The following is a 22,782-nucleotide window of genomic DNA, read 5'->3' on the forward strand; positions in this document are numbered from 1 at the left end:
CAAGTAGACTAAACGGCCAACTATTTTTTAACGACGATGCAGAATCCGCATGATGTCAAACTTTCTTTCCTAAAGGAAAAACGTGAGTAATCGGTACATTTTACCGCCCGCTAAAGAGTAGTAAAGAACCAAGTGGCAAACTTGCTGGCGTGCTGTCAGGAATACCTGACGGATCAATTTTGAGGGCCGATTTTAATTTTCGCGAATTAGATTCTAACGCAGGAAATTCGACAAGTAATACTTCTCAGCTCTTTATAGAAGTGTTTCTACGTTTGGCTTCAACCAGAACGTGTTAGAACCTACAGGCAGAACGCTAGCTTGGAGTTGATGTTATGTGACCGCACAAATATTGTATCTAAACTATTTGTTATTCCTGGCATAAGCGACCACAAAGCGGCTGTAGCACAATTGTCCTTTACTTAGTGCTTTGAGTGAAATCCAACATCTTCGCCAAGTTAAGTTTTCATGTTTCACAAAGCACACCATAAAGCTATCTATGCAGAATTAGAATCGTACTTACAAATTTATTTGGCTGTCGATTTCATAAGGTTGGAAAATCTTGGGTGTATCTTTCGCCTTAAAGTAAAGCATCTAACGAAAACGTTTATATCATTGAAGTAGCTAATGACAAAAAACAAAGAAAACCTTGGTTGAACGCGGAAATTCGCAAAATAATAGCGATAGCCAGGCGCCCATAAAGGTTTCTGCAGAAATTGTTCTGAATATAATTCACAGGTTTTAGAAGACGCTAACAATAAGGTTAAGGTTGCAATAGAAATGCGAAAAGACACTTTTTCGGACGGTTGAATATTTACCTTAAAAGAAACCCGAAACAATTTTGGAAATACGTAAAGAAAACCAGGACAGATGACATTTCTATACTGTATTTATGAGAGGGTGGTAGCACTGTGCGAACTACTGCTGAAATAGCGGACACGTTGAATACTTTTTTCCAATGTCTTTTTTCACAAACATGGGCAACAGCTCGTATACGGTCTGTGTATTAGTGATGTAACCTAGTCTCAAAGCCGATTTTTGTGACTTCAATTCGTTGTAAACTCTTAGAACATATTGTATATAGTGAAATATTTCAATACGTGAACTCCATCAACTGCCTTAAACCTTCTCAGCATGGCTTTGCAGTGGATTATTAAGTAATACTCAATAAGTGGAATTACAGCATTACATACCACACAGGAAGGCTTTTGCTACTGTCCCTCATAGACTTCTGGGCAATAAGCTTGCATCCCGGAGCATTAACCGTAAAATTCATATTATGATACGTAACTACATGGATGGCCGCGAGCAATGTTGGTTCGGAATAGTCATAAATCTAGCTCTGCTGTGGTGAGTTCTGGCGTACCCCAAGGTAGCGTACTGGAGCCTTTATTATTCATAATTTATAATATTGATATAACAGAGAAGATTAAGTTTAACAGGATGGCAAGTTGGGCGAGTTGGTGTTGATTCATTTTGAAAATTGGCGCGGAAAGGCGTTGACTAAGAAGAGAAATACACAGTTGCTAGTAGCGCGTCGTCCAGTGTATTTCTCCTCTTAGTCAAGGTCTTTCCCCGCCGGTTTTCAAGAGAACATTACGTGCGAAATCAAATTCGTCGCTGACGAATGTGTTGTTTTTATGTATAGGCAGACAAATTCACTAAGCATTTAAAATTCATAGTCAATTTGTCTGCCTATAAATAAAAACAACACATTCGTCAGCGACTAATTTGACGAAGCGGAAGAAGACGAAGAAGACGAATCGGAATAGGCGGGCCCTACCCCACTCTGGTGATTTTCTCGTTCTTCACGAGTTTTAACGAACTCTCATTGCTTCGAGATTTACAAGAGACCATCTGGCACCTAAGCTTCACGTTCGGAGGGCGCTGCGGCGCCCCCTGGCCTCTCCGGTGAGCATCTTGCCAAGCGCACGGCGGTTAGGCTTCGGCCGCCGCGACCGCCTCCGTGCCCAACATCGGGCGAAGATGGAAGCCGGCGCAGCATCAACAGCAGCTACGTCGCTGCCGACAATTGCTATGTCAACTTCAGTGCCTGCACAAGTCACCTCCCCACTACTTGGAAGTGATCAGATGGACACTATGGCGCAGTCCTCCGAACAGCGGCTAACCTCTGCGCCCCAGGTGATGACTGTGCCGCCTCCTGATCATTGCCCGATGGAAGTAACAGTACAGACACCACGGTCACCGTCAGAGCCTGGGACATCAACCGCTTCCAAAAGGCTACCAGACCCTCCATCTCAGGATGGCAAAAACATCGCCGTCTCACCGGGAGGGAAACGACCTCGTACCAATCCTCGTCCGCCAGAGTCCATGTCATCCCAGTAATCATACAAGATGATAATCAAGCCCAAGTGCAACTTCGACATGTCCAGGCTCCCTAATCGCATCATTCAGCGTACCTTGGACGCATACCTTCATGTAAGTGAATTCAAGGGCTTTGCCCTACACCGCCCCACGAACACCATTTCCGTCTGGGTGCACAGTATGGAAGATGTAAGCCTTCTACAACCTCTGCAAACAATTGAGGTCTCTAAAGATCTGACTGTACCGGTGCAGGCCTACCTGTCTTCAGGAACAGACCTCCGGCGGTACGTTGTTTCTGGCGAGAATGCTGGAGAAGACCCGGCCACCCTTTTACAAGACTTGAAGTGCTCTACGCACCGCGTGGTTGCTGCCCGTTACCTTTGGAAAGGGCGCTCTTGTCTTGTAACACTAAGTGGACCCTCCGATTCACCGCCTCGCAGGTACTACTATGGATGCGTCCTTTACGTTAGCCAGTACCGTCCATCTGCAGTGTACTGTTACAAATGCCTCCGCCCCGGACATATGAAGGCTTCATGCCCATACACTGCTGCAGAAGTGGCGGAGACGACGACATCGCAGTTCACTTGTGGCCTTTGCAAGACCACCGATCAACCGATTACCTCTCCACTGTGCCCCACCAAGCGGAAGGCTACAGAGCAGATGCGACAACGCCAGACCCTACAACTCGCTACTTCACGTCACCAACAGAACGTCACCGCACTTGAAGTATCAAATCGTCACGCAGTGCTGTCGACCGACATTACAGAAGAACAATCGTATGAAATTGAGGAACCTGACCCACAGTTCAAACCGATTTACAGTGAAGTCACTCGTACTAAGAGTCGCCCTTCACGCACCCGTATGGACGCGACTCTGACCGAATAGGCTGAAACAATGGACGCGTTAGATCAACGCCTGGCAACACTGGAGGCCGAAATTCAGCGCATCCGGAGAAGACGTGCCATACTGTCTCAGCGACACAACCAGCAGCGCTTACCAACTCCACCTGCCCCACATTCGTATTTCACGACTTCACCTGCCACACCACCGTCTTTCCCGGTGCACACAAGGGAGACGCCGATGACACCACAGCAGCTCCTGATGTTCGTGTCGAAGCAGCTACAGCATTTGGCTTCGGTGCTCGCGGCTCATCTCTGGCTATGACTAGCACCGCAGGGCCTACACACCTGTCTTGTGTTCTACAGTGGGACTGTAGGGGCTTAACGGGTAAGCTCGGTGAACTGAAATACCGCATGCGCATTGGCCAATTATCTGCATGGGCCCTCCTGCTACAAGAAACAAACTGCGCTCTGCAATTATGGGAGTTCAATGTACATACGTCGCCAAGCATTCGGGACCGCCGGGGTGTGCATCCGGACATCCCCCCTGGCAAAGCAATTGTATACGTACGTTCCCACTTGCCACAAGCCCAGGTCCCTCTTCCCGCGTGGTGCACCGCTTGGCAAGAGGTAGTAGCTGTGCCTATCCCACTCAGAGGTGATGCTCGTATCTTATTACGCTCGACCGAGCAGTGATAATGCCAGTCGAATTCGGTTAGGCTGGCTTTCACATCTCCGCCACAACTTCCCAGGAGTCCCGATTCTGGTGTGTGGAGACTTTAATGCCCCGCATGAATCCTGGGGCTACCCGAGGAACAGCTCTAGGGGTCAGCTGGTTGAAGACACACTTAGGGGGGTGAACTTTCAACTCCTAAATGATGTTCTCAGCCCGACACGTCGCAAACACACCCTCGCGCACCGTCTTACTATCCGGACCTTACTTGGTGGCTTGGGCACGGTGCGCCCTCATGGCACTTGGAGCTCGACTGCTGGGCGAGTGATCACCATCCAATTTATATTAGGCTTGCTGCAGGACCGGTGCGACGAATTCGTCGATGCTGCCGGGTCATCCATTGGGATGAGTTCAGATCACAGCTCTCCCCCCTCGAACAAGAGACTGATGACCCGATTTCTATCTTACAAAGCGCACTGCACGCATCAACGCACATCTCTTGGGTAGATGAAGCCCGACCTACGCCTGACCTTCATCTGCTCGGATTGTGGGCCGCCCGCCGTCGCGCGGAACTGACTGCGGCCCGCCAACCGTCATCTGAGAGTGCCAAGATCCACCTTAATCACCTGGCAGCCCAAGCGCGAAGACATGAACGACGCCTTTCCAGGGCTCGCTGGATGGATTGGTGTGCTTCACTCGGTCCCTCAACAAACACAGCCTCGATATGGCGCACGTTTCAGGCAATGGGACGAGGCCGCAAGCCGCAGAACCCCTTGGACAATGCTTACCTTGCATCGGGTCTATCCTTGCAAGAATTTGCGGAGGAGGCAATGAAGGCTTTTTTCCCCAATTATGACACGCCTCCTACGTCCTTTGGGGGACCTTCACCCCTTCCTCCTGAGGCAGGCCGACCCCTTACCATGGAAGAGGCAGCTGGTCTTGTTTCCCCCTTCACCATGGCGGAATTGTTGGCAGCTATCGACTCAGCCGGAACACATAAGGCACCGGGCCCCGATGGCATACAGTACGAAGTGTATAAGAACTGCACAGAGAAGTATCTTCAGGTCATACTGACCACTATAAACGAAGCTTGGGCCTCTGGATGCGTACCCACTTCTCGAAGCCCGCAGAAATCATAGGCGTTCCGAAAGCAGGAAAACCAGCGGATAGGCTCAGTAATCTACGGCCGATTGCTCTGACGTATACCTTATGCAAGCTGGCTCAGCGTATGCTAGCATCAAGGCTCACATGGTGGCTTGAGGGCATGGGTTGGTACCATCTCTCTCAGATCGGCTTTCGGCCCCACATCGGCGCAGAGGACGGCCTTGAAGCGTTCTCTACTTCCGTACTCATAGGAGGACGCACTTGTCGTATTCGTTCTATTCTTGCCCTAGATGTGAAGAAAGCGTACGACAATGTGAGCCACCAAGCAATCCTACAGATACTGCGATGGCTTGGGTGCCCGGCGCCTGTGGTGTTCTTTATAGAGTCGTTTTTAACACACTGCACATTTTCAATTAAAGTCTCAGGACAGGCGGTTGGCTTCTTTACAACATGCCGCGGGATACCACAAGGCTAGGTCCTGGCACCCATACTGTTCAACCTTGCCCTTCTCCCTCTCGCTTGGACAGTAGGGGCATTGAAAGATCTAAAATGCCTCATCTATGCGAATGATATCACGCTCTGGTCGACACTTCCAGACATTGCGGCTCCAGAACACGCTCTTCAGAGTACTTTAAATACGGTTGACACGTGGTGCAAACGCTTGAGACTCATGCTATCCCGAGATAAGACCATGTTACTTATCGTCGCCAATCGAAGGGCTCGACAAAAACGGCAAAACCGACCCATTTTACTAAATCTTGATGGCGAGCCAGTGACGAAAGTTACTTGTCACCGCATCCTTGGTCTGGACGTTGCAGCCTCCGGTTCGGCTACGCCATGGCTCCGGGAAGCTCGCCGGCGCGCCCTTCAACTGCTACATCTAATTCGCCGGATTTCCATGAAATCGGGAGGAGCTCGCACAGAGATGGCTCGGCTTCTCGTACGTGCAATCCTGCAGCCACGTATCACGTACCAGGCTCAGTTTCAGTAGATTGCAAGGGCGGAATGGGATCGTCTAGAGGCCATGAATAGAGAAGCCATGAGGACTATTACCTGCCTTCCTCGCTTAACGCGCATCTCCACACTACAGGAAGAAGCTGGCCTTAACACGATTAGATGAGTTGGTTCACCAGCGGCGACAGGCACGATCTCTGAAAGCGCAGGTGTACACATCTGTGGCTGCTTTAAGGTGGTATATGGGCCTCCAAACTAACACGCCGCCAGACCCCTCTCCAGAACCCCCTCGTTGGACCCGAATATTAATTACTGACTGCAAGCCCCTGGGTCGGTCAAGCCGTGTTGCGCCGCAACTATCATTCAGTGCTGACCAAGATACGTTTTACGTCGACGCCAGTATTTCAGGAAGCCTTATTACCACAGCCATCGTAAACCCAGCCATGCCGTTTTGTCAAACCTGCCATTACTACGCCCCTCAGAGGCCCCCGTCAACACTTGCTGAGCTCAAAGCGATTTTCGACGCATTGACGACTATAGAGCTGCTGAGGCCAGACCAATCGCAGCCTGTCAACATCTTTACAGATTCAATGCAAACAGTCCGAGACCTCCGGAAAGTACTTCATCAAGTGCCCATGTCCCAAACCATCCACGCGAAGGCTGCGGCCCTAAGTTTCAGAGTGAAGGTTACTTGGGCCCAGAGGACATCGACCCCTGGACAGCAACAGGCGGATGCGGCGACTCGTATACCTCCAACGACGCATCCACTGCCCTTATTTCCAGTTGACGCAATGTCAAAATTGGCCACCGACAAAGAATACCTTCGGCGCTCCACACGCGCACTTATTCCACCGTGTGGATCAAACCTCCCTGGTGGGCTCACCCGCCGTGAGGAGGTGGCGCTATGAAGGATTCGCGTCGGGGCTGCTCTTACACCAGCGGTCACCCACACCTGGCCCCCGGATCGACGGGCTCCGTTTGGCCGGACATGTCCATTTTGCACCACGTCGGCATCGACCGCAGACATTCACCATCTTCTGTGGACTTGCCGTGGCCTCCAACGCTCCCGACAGCAAGTACTACATAGTGTGGGACTCAACCCAGGCCGGCCTCCCGACTACAGACGCTGGCTCTTGGGGCCGTATCACCGGAGCCTTTTAGGCTTTCTCAGTGAAAACTTCCTGTTCACGTACATTTAAACACACTCACCTCCACCGTTTTATGCTGCAGAGCAAACTTTCGCAATTAAAAAATTCACTAAGCGACTCATACGCACTACAAAAATACCTGGAAACTGTAGCTTCGCGGTTTGACGGAGGGGCATGAGCCTAAATATCGAAAAATATAATACCTATGGTTTACACGAAAATAAGCTAGAACCCAAGCAAGTTATAAAATAAAAAAGCACAATAATCAGTAGCTTCATGCAATACAAATACCTAGTCGCATACTTACCTCAGTCACTTAAGTGGATTAAATATGCAAAGTACATAATACAACCGTCAGTAGAATGTTACAGTTTATCCGCAGAAATTTTAATGATGCATCTATAAAAGTGAAACAAACACTGCATTTTGAGCATACCCGATCTATTACTTATTATGCGCTTGTAGTGTAGACTCATACCAAGGGTATCTGATACGGGGATTAGAAAAGCTGCAAAACCAGGTAGCGCATTTTTTTTACAAACAATTAGAATCTTTTTGCTAGCATCTCGTAGATTAAAGCTACCATGAGCAGGGAACCACAACAGTACCGACGTAAAAAGTTAAGATAACAATTTCTCTACGGTATTCAATACAACAGCATCGGTATCGACACAAAACAGTATCTCCTCGAGTGAAACTGCATAACACAGCGTCGTGATAATTCCCGAAAAGTGTTAGAGTATTTCCTAATTTTAAATGCAGAGCATTTCAGTAACTCAAGATGTCACCCGCGTTGACGTCCGTAGTCTGCACCGCACCCCTCCCTACTATATATAAAAAAATACTATCCAGCGCCCGGTTTCAATCCCTCGACCCTGCTAGCGGAACGCAATGTACATGGTGCTCTACCCAATGCGCCACAAAGCCGACACCGAATGTGACGCTATCAAAGCGCCTTATATTGTTGACTCATTCAAATCACTGCTGACGAGCGTTCTCTCGTCAGCAGTTGCCACCAGTGCAACAACATTAACGTAACGCAAACTACTTAACGTCGCGCGCCCCCGGAAATGCTCTGCATTTGATCGTGCCCCTCGCGAGGGGGATGTTTCACTGCGTCTTTTCTCGGTCGCGGGACCCGTGGCGCCATCTGGCGGAGGCGCGGCCCAACTCGTAGCACTTTCTTTGAAAAAGCGCCTCGAAAGCGCGGCAAATATGAAATAGGGATGACGCGCTTTCGAGGCAATCCGCCGACGCGGCTGCCTTCTGTACAGACTCGGCGGTGAGCGTCCCGCGATTCTGGTGCCGACTTTCTTTGAAAAAGCGCCTCGAAAGCGGGGCCAATATGAAATAGGGATGACGCGCTTGCGAGGCAATCCGCCGACGCGGCTGCCTTCTGTACAGACTCGGCGGTGAGCGTCCCGGGATTCTGGTGCCGACTTTCTTTGAAAAAGCGCCTCGAAAGCGCGGCAAATATAAAATAGGGATGACGCGCTTTTGAGGCAATCCGCCGACGCGGCTTCCTTCTGTACAGACTCGGCGGTGAGCGTCCCGGGATTCTGGTGCCGACTTTCTTTGAAAAAGCGCCTCGAAAGTGGGGCAAATATGAAATAGGGATGACGCGCTTTCGAGGCAATCCGCCGACGCGGCTTCCTTCTGTACAGACTCGGCGGTGAGCGTCCCGAGATTCTGGTGCTGACTTTCTTTGAAAAAGCGCCTCGAAAGTGGGGCAAATATGAAATAGGGATGACGCGCTTTCGAGGCAATCCGCCGACGCGGCTTCCTTCTGTACAGACTCGGCGGTGAGCGTCCCGAGATTCTGGTGCCGACTTTCTTTGAAAAAGCGCCTCGAAAGTGGGGCAAATATGAAATAGGGATGACGCGCTTTCGAGGCTTCCGCCGACGCGGCTTCCTTCTGTACAGACTCGGCGGTGAGCGTCCCGGGATTCTGGTGCCGACTTTCTTTGAAAAAGCGCCTCGAAAGTGGGGCAAATATGAAATAGGGATGACGCGCTTTCGAGGCAATCCGCCGACGCGGCTTCCTTCTGTACAGACTCGGCGGTGAGCGTCCCGAGATTCTGGTGCTGACTTTCTTTGAAAAAGCGCCTCGAAAGTGGGGCAAATATGAAATAGGGATGACGCGCTTTCGAGGCAATCCGCCGACGCGGCTTCCTTCTGTACAGACTCGGCGGTGAGCGTCCCGAGATTCTGGTGCCGACTTTCTTTGAAAAAGCGCCTCGAAAGTGGGGCAAATATGAAATAGGGATGACGCGCTTTCGAGGCTTCCGCCGACGCGGCTGCCTTCTGTACAGACTCGGCGGTGAGCGTCCCGGGATTCTGGTGCCGACTTTCTTTGAAAAAGCGCCTCGAAAGCGCGGCAAATATGAAATAGGGATGACGCGCTTTCGAGGCAATCCGCCGACGCGGCTTCCTTCTGTACAGACTCGGCGGTGAGCGTCCCGGGATTCTCGTGCCGACTTTCTTTGAAAAAGCGCCTCGAAAGTGGGGCAAATATGAAATAGGGATGACGCGCTTTCGAGGCAATCCGCCGACGCGGCTGCCTTCTGTACAGACTCGGCAGTGAGCGTCCCGGGATTCTGGTGCCGACTTTCTTTGAAAAAGCGCCTCGAAAGCGCGGCAAATATGAAATAGGGATGACGCGCTTTCGAGGCAATCCGCCCACGCGGCTTCCTTCGGTACAGACTCGGCGGTGAGCGTCCCGGGATTCTGGTGCCGACTTTCTTTGAAAAAGCGCCTCGAAAGCGCGGCAAATATGAAATAGGGATGACGCGCTTTCGAGGCAATCCGCCGACGCGGCTTCCTTCTGTACAGACTCGGCGGTGAGCGTCCCGGGATTCTCGTGCCGACTTTCTTTGAAAAAGCGCCTCGAAAGTGGGGCAAATATGAAATAGGGATGACGCGCTTTCGAGGCAATCCGCCGACGCGGCTGCCTTCTGTACAGACTCGGCAGTGAGCGTCCCGGGATTCTGGTGCCGACTTTCTTTGAAAAAGCGCCTCGAAAGCGCGGCAAATATGAAATAGGGATGACGCGCTTTCGAGGCAATCCGCCCACGCGGCTTCCTTCGGTACAGACTCGGCGGTGAGCGTCCCGGGATTCTGGTGCCGACTTTCTTTGAAAAAGCGCCTCGAAAGCGCGGCAAATATGAAATAGGGATGACGCGCTTTCGAGGCAATCCGCCGACGCGGCTTCCTTCTGTACAGACTCGGCGGTGAGCGTCCCGGGATTCTGGTGCCGACTTTCTTTGAAAAAGCGCCTCAAAAGTGGGGCAAATATGAAATAGGGATGACGCGCTTTCGAGGCAATCCGCCGACGCGGCTGCCTTCTGTACAGACTCGGCAGTGAGCGTCCCGGGATTCTGGTGCCGACTTTCTTTTAAAAAGCGCCTCGAAAGCGCGGCAAATATGAAATAGGGATGACGCGCTTTCGAGGCAATCCAACGACGCGGCTGCCTTCTGTACAGACTCGGCAGTGAGCGTCCCGGGATTCTGGTGCCGACTTTCTTTGAAAAAGCGCCTCGAAAGCGCGGCAAATATGAAATAGGGATGACGCGCTTTCGAGGCAATCCAACGACGCGGCGGCATTGTGTAGAGACTCGGCGGCGAGCGGCCCGGGATTCTGGTGCCGACTTTTACAAGGTGTTTCCTTGCACACACAGTCTCATACATGTGACGTCGCAAGTATTTCATAATGAATTTACAGTGTACTTTTTGGTTCTCGAAATAGCTTTTGAAGGTGTGTATACCCTATACTGGGGAATAATGTTTGGGTCCTTCAAGGGTATTTAACTCCCGATGAACATAACTTTGGGGGCTCAATACACACGCTTTATTGTACTTAAATCATCCACGGACTACGGTGGTATCACGTATCTCCGCTGGAAGTGCACCACAATGCCACGCGTTCTAATGACGCAGCGGTGTATATATTCTGAAGACACACCCGATCATCCTGGCGAGCGGCGGAGACGTTGCATGAACTGCCATCGCCGGCACGTGTGACAGAGCTCTGATGAATGAAGCCTAAAATTTTGTGGCGTGAACCACAATGCGGATGGCGTAGCAAAGCCTAGTCCTGATTTTGGATGAGTTTGAGAATATGTGATGCTACCGCATCGCAAACAAAGGATGCGCGGGGGGCCATGGCAACGAAAAGCCGTATTAATTTACCCGTGCACGCCTTGCACTCTTTCCTGTCTTTCTCAGGACTTCTCGCCACTTTCTTCATTCAATACATCTGTTATTGCTAATTTTTTTTGCAAGAGCAGTGCGTGACAGCATTTCTTGTCAGAGAAATTGATTAGCATACGACAGAACAGTCTATTTTTCTCCCGTTTATGACCAATGTGGTGTTCGTTTTTTAATCAATACGAATTTGTTTTTTTGAAAACGTGGAGGAATGTATGAATGTATGACAGTATTTTTGTGCTCTGTTTTGCACATGTTGAAATCCCCCCCCCCCCCCCATACACAAATGCCCTCGTCGCGATGTAGGTATCTCGTAAATAAATAACAAAATAAACCATGTCGAGCTACCCGGCAGCCTGCAGCCTTCCCATTTCTCCATAAGAGACCGTAAGTATTGCCTTCGCGCCATCCCACCGAAAAAACCTTGGTTGTTATCATATGATACTAGCCGCCCCTCTATTACTTGTGCACCAAGAAACGACTTGTAGGAATTTTAATATACCAACCTTTCCTTATGTCGTCCAAGGTTAAACGGTGACAGGTCTGCATTTCTAACACCGTTCAGGCATTGGAAAGTTTTCAGGGTTCAGGCTGGTGAATTTATTGCTATTGGATGGTTGTGTTAAGCAACAGGTATATGGGTGGATTGCTATTGTAAAGCCTCCATATACAACATGAGCTAGTTAAACAAGCAAAAATACCCTGGCGGTGTCACGAAATCGCAGATTAGGCATCTGTTTTGGCCTTTCAAAGGGATGTTCAAGTGTCTGAACGCTTCTAAATGCGCTTTTGCACAGAAGACTTTTCGAGTGCACCCGAGGCATCGGCTTCACGAAAAACCGAATTTCTAATTCAAATAACGTCAAAAAGGTATAGCTGTAGATTTGCCAAAGCAACTGAAGCGTACAGTTGTTCATTCTAAGCCAGCCGGCACGAGTAACGCCACGAATTCCTTCCTTGGAACGTTACTGGCTTGCGAATTCAATGCCGCCACCCTGAAAACGGCCCCCAAAACAGTGACGCAGTCAGAAATCCTGCATATCGTGCTAGAGTAAATATGCCGAGTGTGTTTTAAATCAGTCAAATCTACAAACCAGATCTACGCAGTTCGATAAAACTGCGCTGACAAGAAGAACTCCGTAAACCTTCTCTTCAAAAAATATTGAAAGAACATGGGTTAAATAACGCCCGCGGACGGGTATTCAGATCCATTTTTTGTGTTGAAAATAGGATCTGCATACACGTCCACCGGAGTTATCTAACCTATGTTTGATAAAACTGCGGTGACAAAAAAAACTCGGTAACCCTCCTCTTCAAGAAATATTGAAAGAACATAGGTTAGATCACGCCCGTGGACATGTATGCAGATCCTATTTTGTGTTCAACATGAGCCAGACCTGTTGCGGCATGTATAAAAAGGAATGAATCCATCTCCCCAGTAGGAGTGTCCTTTTCGTATTCCGTCATATAACCAATGTCACAGCCTTTTTTTTTGTGAGCTCCCACCTGACTGCTCGGACTGCCAGGAGAGATTTATAAAGTATATTAGTAGCGAATATTTTTAAAATGAATAATTAGGTAATATTGTATTGCGTTAATTTTTAATTACTTGTTGCCGTAAACTTCCCCTAGCGAACATGTGAAACATCCTATCCTAGCTTTGAGGCCCGGTAACAATGTTTGGCTTGTTTCTCACATTCTGCTTAGAGGAATTTGACTCCCTCCGTAAAAAAAGAACTCCGTATACGTAGAATGAATTCATTCGGCTGGAACGTACGTATCTAACGATGGATCGTCATTCCTGACCAGATCCTCATCCTGATTGTACGTGCTATTTTCTCCTTATGTGTTTCCACTTTTTATACAGCCACCAACATCTTACACAGTGGTTGAGCTCTATTCCCTTAATGAAGCAGCTCGTAAATACTGCTCTCTGAACCTCGCCAGTTAAGTGTTTTGCGGACTCCTAGGCAGCTTGGATAATTTAGTCAAGGTGGGGGTGGGAAAGGTCTTCCTCCCGCAGCATTGCAGCCTGCAGTATTTTCTACCTCTAAATCTACAACTGCATAGTGGATTCTTTGTCAAAGTGTCATTGAGGGGAACCAAAAAGCCGATGAAACTGCCCGTCAAAGTCTGTATTACCGAAACTACCACAAAGCGCTGTTTAAACCAACAAATGTCTTTCAGGCGTACCACCTTACCGTAACACAAAGTAATCGGAAATGATGTAAGCAACAAAATAACCACAAATTACCTGGAAGTTCAATCGACTGCTAAGCCAGCTGCCTCGTACCCTGATGATACAACACCATTGTCTACTCAGCTTGCACAAGCAGTTAACTCTTCCGCATCGTACTAAAACAACCTCTACTGCTGCAATTGTTTTCTCTAGATACAGTGGAACCTAACTTAGTAGAATGTGTGACGTAAAGGACACCAACATTGAAATAATGTCAGACCATTGAGAGTACAGAACAAGGACCAGTAGCTGTAAAATCTATTCGAGGACCATGGCCTTTTCTTCAAAGCAGCTCGCCGCTATAAGAAGGCTGTTTTTTCTGTTTAAGAAATCCCGGCCACATTTCCACATTATGAGTACCGCTACGCAAGTCAGAAATACTTTTGCTTCGCACGAAAACCCACGCTACTCTCTTTTCCTTCCTGCCCACCTCCTTCTAGCACCTGTTTTCCGACATCCATAATAGCCAGCCGAACAGCACGTAAGCGATTTCAGACACGGAAAATTCTGATTGTCGGTATAGCGGCTTCTCAAAGTTCAATGCGGCAAAATATTACAACCCCATCCACCATGCAGAGATGATCTTAACAAAAACCCCTCCACAGGCCCACAGCCGTCACCCCGGTGTTGCTATGGCACAACACCCAAACACTACTATCACAGCACACCCAAAGGCGCACCTGAATCGACCAATATGGCCGGACATAAGGTAACGACGATGGGCAATGTAATCTAAAGACAAATGTAATGTAATGTGAAGATATAATACCTCCGTGCAGCCCCAACCGCGACAACTAAATGGTCTGCCGTACAGCCATGAGCAGATCTTATGTCGTGTTCCTGACGGGCACATGGCGCGACTATTCTGGGTTTACGTAAATTATTACCGTCTGAGCAAAAAAGCTTGTGATTGGGAGAGTCTTCACAGATCCACAGCCAGAGTGTACGTCGAGGCAAGGTGAAACGAGCACATTCATGCCTCAGGTAAGGCCGCAAATACCTTAGTTCACTCGTAAGGCCCCTCAAGTTCCTGGGCGGCATTGTTTTTGAGGCACTCTTTAAGTAAAAAGGTGCGATATTTCTTTAAGGGTCTGTCAAAACTTCATAAACTCGTCCGGTGATGACTCCTAAACGAAGCCGCGAACAACGTTTTGTTTTATGAAGGCTGGAGAAGACGTCACTCTCTATACGAGTAATAACCATACGGCCACTGTGTACTGCGAAGTGGGTGTAGTTGACTCCGACGCTATCGTGTCGAGGGACCGGAGTCTGCTTGTCTGCTCGCTTGTCTGCTTGCTAATCTGCGAAACACGTGCTATGCGTACGACACCAATAAAAGTAATATAATCACAAATAAACAAAGAACACGTGTTCCCGCCACCGCGAATCGACAACATCTTCGACCAGTGCATTTCTTGTAGGCATAAAAAACGGGCACGGGCAAATCGAGGTCAATGAAAGAGACCATGGAAAGACAAAGTTTATAACGCCGAACAGGCTACACGATTTTTTGGTTTGAGCACGGTACCAGCAACTTTCTAACGAGTCATAGAAGCTGTGCCCTAGCAAGGCCAAAATAGCCGAGCAATCTAGTCGACCTTGAACACATTGTCGGAGTCTTCCGGAGCTTTGGCGAGCACGTCGCAACACAAGAATTGGTTATAGTAGCAACAGGAATGTTACCGCTAGTATTCACACATCCAAACTTCAGTTTCGAAAGACAACTGTGAAAATTTTGGCGCCCCGTATTCAAAGTGGAAGGCAACTCAAATGGCGAAGGAACAATGTTAGGTCCAGCAATCTTTACGAGGAAGAAGAACAAGAATTTCATGCAGAGATTTGTAAGTGTGGGAGCGGACTGTAGGCGCATTCTCAAAACTTTCAGATACAACCGAGCCTCTCAAGCAGTTAATAACAGCGTCCTCTTTCGTAGAAGGAAGCCAAAAACGCATTGCTCGAGCATGGCCGCTCGATGGGGGCCGTGGCTCGAGCTTGCACACAGCCTACAATGCCCGCCTATGCTCATTCATCTCGACGAAGGTGCCGCGGTGGCTCAGTTCCTAAGGCGCTGTGCTGCTGAACACGAGGACGCGGGTTCGACTACCAGCGGCGGCCGCATTTCTGATGGAGGCGAAAAGCAGAAACGCCGGTGTGTATGAGATTTCGGCGCACGTTAGAGATTCGCAGATGGTTAAAGTTAATCCGCAACCCTCCACTACGGCGCGCTTCATCACCTGCGATGTGCCGGCAAGTTAAACCCTACAACCAATAAATCAGATTCAGAAAAGGCTTTAGCAAAATTGGCGCTAGCTTTGTCGCAGCCCCACTACAAGAAACGCCGCGAGCAAGTGAACGCTTATGACAATGTATTTCGCCAAAAGAAGCAACAGCTTTCAGACCGTGCGTGGAAGAGTAATTTGTTAGTTAAGTAGCCACTTCTGAAAGAAGTTCATACATCTAAAACAAAAAACTCCAGGCGGTAAACAAACTTTATGCATTGCATTGGGTCTGAAATTCTTTTGGCTATTTTGGTTAACTCTAGATATGGGCCTGCACCTGCAGAAATTTCGCGGTAAAATCGTGTCGAGATGCGAGCGAAACGGTGGGACGCTCAACATATCGAAAAACATGCCCATCGCATTTTCGTCTTTGCCGATCTCGGCGCTCCTCCGTGCCGCTGGAAAAAAACTGGATTTCTTATAACTTTCGTGTAACTCGGTGCATGCATTTGTAACAGGGCGGTGTATATATTCCCTGTCGAAAACAATACGCACGGCTGTGTTTTCACGCAATTTAGGAATCTGCTGTGTACCAAAAAAGCCATTTTTTTTAAGTTACGTCACAATCCCTTGGACGAGCACGAATTTGTTATTCAATACTAAATCGAAAGGCTTGTTTGATCGTTCTGGGGCAATGGATCTCCAGCTTGCTTGTTTGAGAGGGACAGAATGTGGCCCGTTCTTTACGCACCTCCGATGTTTTAGTTTGGTCGACAGCGTTGTCGATCACATTACATTTTATTAGAGAGGATTGAGCTGAAAAATAAACTGGTGCATGCGAAAGGCAATGCAATTATATTCATTCGCTCTTGACTGTAGAAACCCTTGTCGACGGTTTCTCCGCACTTTTAAAGGCGGTACCTTTCGGTGCGGTACTTAACCACAAAATAACGTTTGTCTGCGTCCGTCTGCTGGTCGGTCACCCAGAAATAACGCAGTGGATATTTCTCTCAAAATGCCCCTACATCGTCTCCCAATGGTACATTATATATGGCTGAATGACTCAGATATAAAAAATGACGGTGCCAGTGCAGGTATCAGAAGTCTACATAAAAACACTTCTAACTCACATCTGTGGAAAGCATTCCGTAAAACAGCGAGTTCACCGACGCAAGGTTAAACTCGATAGTAGGGAAAGTTGGTGGTGTATGGCTGCATAAAGTTGATGAAGTTAAAAAACGAGAAAACGCAGCCAAACGAGTAAGAAGGCACACAGTTTAACTAACCAAGACAGTTTATTTTTTTAATTTACATAGCCAAAGCATTCGATAAGGGCGTAACGCGAGCAGACACAGCTAAGGCTTCGAAAACGCATCGTTGTACGAAACGTTTCAAACGGTGAAAAAACAATCACTTCATAAGCACGATGCGGCTGCCCTGTGTCTCTGGCGATCCCCTACAATATTGTTCTCAAATTTACAACCACATTTACTCAGGATTAAGGATAAACGGAGAATACTTGAGTCATTTGACATTTACAAACGACATAGTTTTTGTGAGTGAGGCTGCAGAACACCTGCACAAAATGAGAATGCAGTTGTGGAGGTATAATCAAAAAGCATTGCCGTGGTGCGAACATTAAATACAAATATATCTAATGTAATGAGAACTAGGCATGCCGAAATGGCCCTCTTTAGCTTAGGAAACGAAAATCAAGAAAAAGAAAAGAATATAAATACCTTAGACAGATAGTCAGTGCTAAACCCAACCACGAGAGAGAAATCCGGCGCAGAATAGGCATCGGGTGGGGAGGACTCGGAACAGCACTACCAATTAATAAAACAAAAGCTACCTCTGAAACTAAAACGAAAAATATACAACGAGTGCATACTGCTGGTGGTGACATACACAGATAAAACTTGGCACCTTAATAAACCACTGGAAAGCAAACTTAAATCGGCTCCACGGGCCATGGAACGAATAATGTTAGAAGTAACACGTTGGGACAGCTCCCTGGATATTGTAAAAAAACACGAGTAGATGATATTATTTTCAAGTAAAGAAAACGAAATCGACATTTGCTTTCCTTTAGTGAGACGAGCCGACAAACGGTAGACAATCAAAGAAACGAAGTGGATACCAAGCGAGTGGGTACCAAGAGGAACGGGAAGGCCAATAACGCGATGGAGGGATGAAATAGGTGAATTCGGTGGCCAACTGGGGACTCGAGCGCCACAGGACAGGAATGGTTGGAAGTCACTGGGAGAGGCATTCGCCCTGCAGTGGACCTGAGTAGGCTGTTCAGGATTACTAAAATTTCTCGTATTTAAATTATGTGTACGGGGAGTTTTTTTAGCTCGTTCGGTCGGCATTACTTCGTCAGACTGTCTTAAAGGACAATAAAGCTTACAACATCGTTTTGTTTTCAGATGACGGAAAGTCACTAATACAATTGTGTAAGGCTATAACATTCAAGCATATCTGAGTTGAAATTATAAAAAGAAAATAAACTCCGACCTTTATTCTAAGCACTCGCAATTACTGTGGTACAGTAACTGGGGCACCGTGAACACAATGAGTGCTTATTCTACAAACTTGGGCCACACTAGAACCTTAGGAGCGATTTCTCCAAGGTGTAACTTTTAGTATCCTGAACTTCCAGATATCTAGAAAAACTGAACTTATTTCCACTCCCTGTAGGTAAATCGCGCCTCTGGGGCTAACGAAGCCCTAAAAAGGAGAAGCAAAACAACGCAACCACAAAGGAAAGCGTCCTATTTCCTCAAGTTCACATAGCACAAAACCCCACCAGGCACTGCGTGCTGCACGTACATCTATGGTTAATTGTTCTCTTTGTTGCGTGGCTGATTTGAACCACGGGACAGTCCAGCAGGACACTCCAACACATATTTACAACGCCCCTACCTTCTAATTTATTTTGTTTTTGATTACAAAGATCACAGGTTCTACCTTAAGGTAAAGATGCCTAGAACGCGACGCTTTATTTAATTCGGCCTCAGCCAAAGTCAAAGTAAAAAATTCAAACTGCCTCGACCGTGTTGGAATGGTGCAGTCGGATAGACGTAGGATTCATAACGTCAAGGAGTCAGGTTGGATTCCGACCACAAAAGGTGTTTTTTTAGGCGCATCAGTGCCTTCGCTTATCATGATTGTTTTTTCAAACCATCTTGCTAGTTGGCTTTCTTGCAGTGCGGTTTGGCCCGACACCGAGCGCCAATTGTAGGGCATGAAAAGTTTCGCTTTGAAAATATCACCCCTGTTAAACTGATAATTAGCACACTTACTCACACGCACTTGTCTATCTATAAAAAGCGTTTAATACCTTCTAATCATAATTGAAAACTCCAGGGAACCCACGCGGGGCGGAAACTCTTGTATTAATCCACTTTTTGTAACGCAGACACCTTGATCTCATTCTGCATTGGATGAGCGCTCAGGGAGAAATGCTTCAGCTATGCGAAAGGGACAGAAAAGAGTAGTAGGAAGGCAGAAAGTTGCCGTTTCTTGGCGCCATTTGCAGCAAAGCAAATGGTCACGCTTATAGATATTTATTGAGACTGTCCATTCGAGGGTAGGATTGTGATAATAAACAAGTACGTTATGTCATTCCTAGGGCAGCGCCAATGTATTGTACGGCACCTAACCGTGCATAAAGTATTTATAAGAATTCTTATACACTTCTGAAAAACACTTTAGCTTTTTCTTTCTCGACTGCAAGCACCGCGAAAGCTATAGCTATCACCAGAACGGAGCGGCACTGTATGATCTGCTCGTAGCAGCAGATATGTCTTTAATTTCTGCTTAAAGGAGCCAAGAAGACAAAACAAAAGCTTGTTTTATTCAAAAGACGGCCTCGTTAGAATCATGCTGACACCAGTTTTAACGTAAACGTCGCTCAAAAAAGCTATATAATTAGGATAAAAGGGAATATCCATGTGACCCTCTCGCTATTTCCCGCAACAGAACCTATGACATCAAACCAGTCTGCTCTGCAATTGGCGGACGCCGGCAAAAGCAAACGCAAATTAGGCTGAGCCTACAAGCTTGCTGAACGAGCTATGTGTGCTTAAAGGGACACTGAAGTGAATTTGTCAAGCTCCCGGTTTTGCTGGTACTGCATAAACTGGCTCAAATTACCACACCTGTTGTGTTCATGCCAGGACGACAGACGAGGGCGGCACACCAACGTGGCAGGCACGGGAATGGTTTATTCCATTGTGACTAAATGGGTGCAACCAAAGAGAGAGAGCCTCGCTCTCAGGCGAGCTGCGTTTATATACAGAGAGGGGTGCTGTGGCAGAGAGTGCAGTGACATGTCACGTGGCCCAAAGGCGCGCAATAAAACATCCCTCCGGACTTAATTTAATGACAACATTACTATGGTTGGTATCTCTCCGGCGGCTGCCTCTGTCGAAGAGGGTATCTCCGCTGCTGCGGTGGGTGAACGGGGGCCGGTTGAAGGTCCTGACCCGTGGCTGGCTGACTCTGGGCACCGCTGCTGTCGATGGGCTCCAATAGAGCGGACGTGTCTTTCTCGGACGGCACGCGAACGATGTGGTTCCTGTGACGAGTCCACTGAAACACTCCACGAGGGGTCATGATACTCAACTTGTAAGTCACAGGTCCTGTACGAGCAAGAATTATCCCCGGCAACCACTTCTCTCCACGCCTGAAATTTCGCACTTTCGCACTATCACCCACAGTCAAATGTCTCTCGTGTCGCTTCGATGAGCCTTTGCGGAGAGTCTGGGTGAACTGTTTTGCTGCTACCTTTGCTTGAACCGACGGTTTGACCGCATGGAGTCGGGTGCGGAGGCGTCTTCCCAGGAGCAACACGGCTGGAGCTTCGCCTGTGGTAGTGTGGGGGGTGTTGCGGTATGCCAAAAGGAAATCTGCAAGAGCGGACGGCACCGGTAGCCCTGCAGATTTTCGCAGCGATGCTTTCAGTGATTGAACAAAGCGCTCTGCTTGACCGTTGCTACTTGGATGATAAGGCGCCGTTCGAATATGACGCGTACCTATACTGCGCATGTACCCAGCAAATTGTGCAGATGTAAACTGCGGCCCGTTATCTGAGACGAGCGTCTCGGGAAACCCGAAGCGGCAAAACAAATCGCGTAAGCAGCTGATAGTGTTTTCAGCTAACGTTTGCTTCATTACAAACACTTCTGGCCACTTTGAATGCGCGTCAATCACAACTAGTAGCATAGTGCCTTTGAAAGGTCCTGCAAAGTCTACATGAACACGCTCCCACAGTCGGGTAGGCCAGGCCCATGGGTGCAGTGTAGAGGGGCCGGGCAAATTACGTTGCACTGACAAGATTGGCATGCACTCACTTGCCGTTCAATGTCGAGGTCAATGGTGGGCCACCAGACGTAACTTGTCGCCAACTCCTTGGTTCGGACTATGCCAGGGTGTCCCTGATGAAGTTCTTCGAGCATGAAGGACTGGTAGCGCTTCGGAATGACCACACGGGTACCAAGCACGAGGCATCCCTGCTGCAAAGACAACTCGCACCACCTGTGGAAAAACGGTTTCAGTTCGTCGCTTGGAGCGCGATCCGGCCAACCACTTAGCACGTAATGCAACACATTCTTTAACACAGGGTCGTGGCAAGTCTCGTGTGCCACGTCCCGACAGTTCACAGGCAATGTACTGAAACGCAAAACGTAAAACATCTCTTCTGAAGGCTCTTCGCTGTGATCAGGAAGTGGGAGGCGTGACAAACAGTCGGAATCTGCATTCTCTGCCGATGACTTGAACTTCGGCGTATACGTGTAAGCAACGGCCCAACGTTGCAGTCTCGCTGCCGCAATCGTTGGAATGCCTGTCTTTGGGCCCAAGATTGTGTGCAAAGGTTTGTGGTCCGTAACGAGGACGAAGGTGCGTCCATACAGGTAGTAGTGAAACCTCTTCACTCCAAAAACTAAGGCAAGCGTTTCCTTCTCTATCTGGCTGTAGCCAGTTTCGGCCTTAGAGAGCGTACGTGATGCGTACGCAATAGGACGACACTGACCTTTGCCATCCACATGTGACAACACCGCGCCGATTCCATACACCGAGGCGTCGCACGATAGTTGCAGTGGAGCGGTGGGATCGTAGTGCGTCAGCACTGGGGGCGCCGACAGGAGATCCTTCACCTGCCGGTAGGCTGACTCGCACTGGTCGCTCCATGACGAGGGAACGTCGTTTCGCAACATCCTATTGAGGGGCGAGACAACACTGGAAAGGTTGGGCACGAACTTTCCATAGTAATTCACAAGACCCAAAAGTGACCGCAACTGATGCTTATCAGTTGGTCGTGGCGCCTGCACTATAGCCTTGATTTTATCGTCTGCTGGTTGCACTCCCTCGGCGCTCGCAATGTGGCCCAAATACTGCAGCTTATCTTTGAAGAACTCGCACTTGGCCGGTTTCACTTTCACCCCTTTTTCAGACAAGCGTCGCAACACGGATTCCAAGTTGCGCATGTGTTCTTCGTCCGTTTTTCCTGTTACCCTAATGTCGTCAATGTAACACGTCACTTCTTTCAGGCCTTTCAGTATGGTATCCATAGTTCTTTGAAAAATTGCCGGAGCCGAAGCAATTCCGAAAGGGAGGCGATTTACTGCATACAATCCTTGATGGGTATTCAGTGTGAGATACCCTTTTGAAGTCTCATCCAACTCTAACTGTTGGTACGCTCGGTTCAAGTCCAACTTCGAAAACTTTTTGCCTCCTGCCAGGACTGCGAACAATTCGTCGGCTCTGGGAAGAGGGTAGTGTTCAGTGTCCAATATTGGATTTACGATCATTTTATAGTCACCGCATAGCCTGATGGACCCGTCGCTCTTTATAACTGGTAGAACTGGCGTTGCGTACTGTACTTCTGGAGAAGTGCCTCGAGTTCTGCAGGCGGATCCCGTGAGGCTTGCGACGCTGTCTTGATGGCATGCAGCTCCTTCAGGCTTGCCCAGTCGAGCTGGATGTGCTGTAGCCACTCTCGTCCAAAAAGTGGTGGGCCTTCCTGCTGTACAACGTAGAGAGGAAGAACGTGTCGCTTGTGGCTGTATTCCAG

The 22,782-nt window shown here is 48.4% G+C and overlaps 1 pseudogene; it reads right to left on the minus strand.

The window, feature by feature from the left end:
* The window catches only part of LOC144153392 (uncharacterized), an 82,875-nt pseudogene extending 60,950 nt beyond the window's left edge, over window positions 1-21,925 (minus strand).
* Window positions 21,926-22,782: the final 857 nt, after the last annotated feature.

Source organism: Haemaphysalis longicornis, unplaced genomic scaffold (assembly GCF_048455015.1).
Source record: "Haemaphysalis longicornis isolate Haplotype H1 unplaced genomic scaffold, Haemaphysalis longicornis Haplotype H1 scaffold_9, whole genome shotgun sequence".
Classification (NCBI taxonomy): domain Eukaryota; kingdom Metazoa; phylum Arthropoda; class Arachnida; order Ixodida; family Ixodidae; genus Haemaphysalis; species Haemaphysalis longicornis.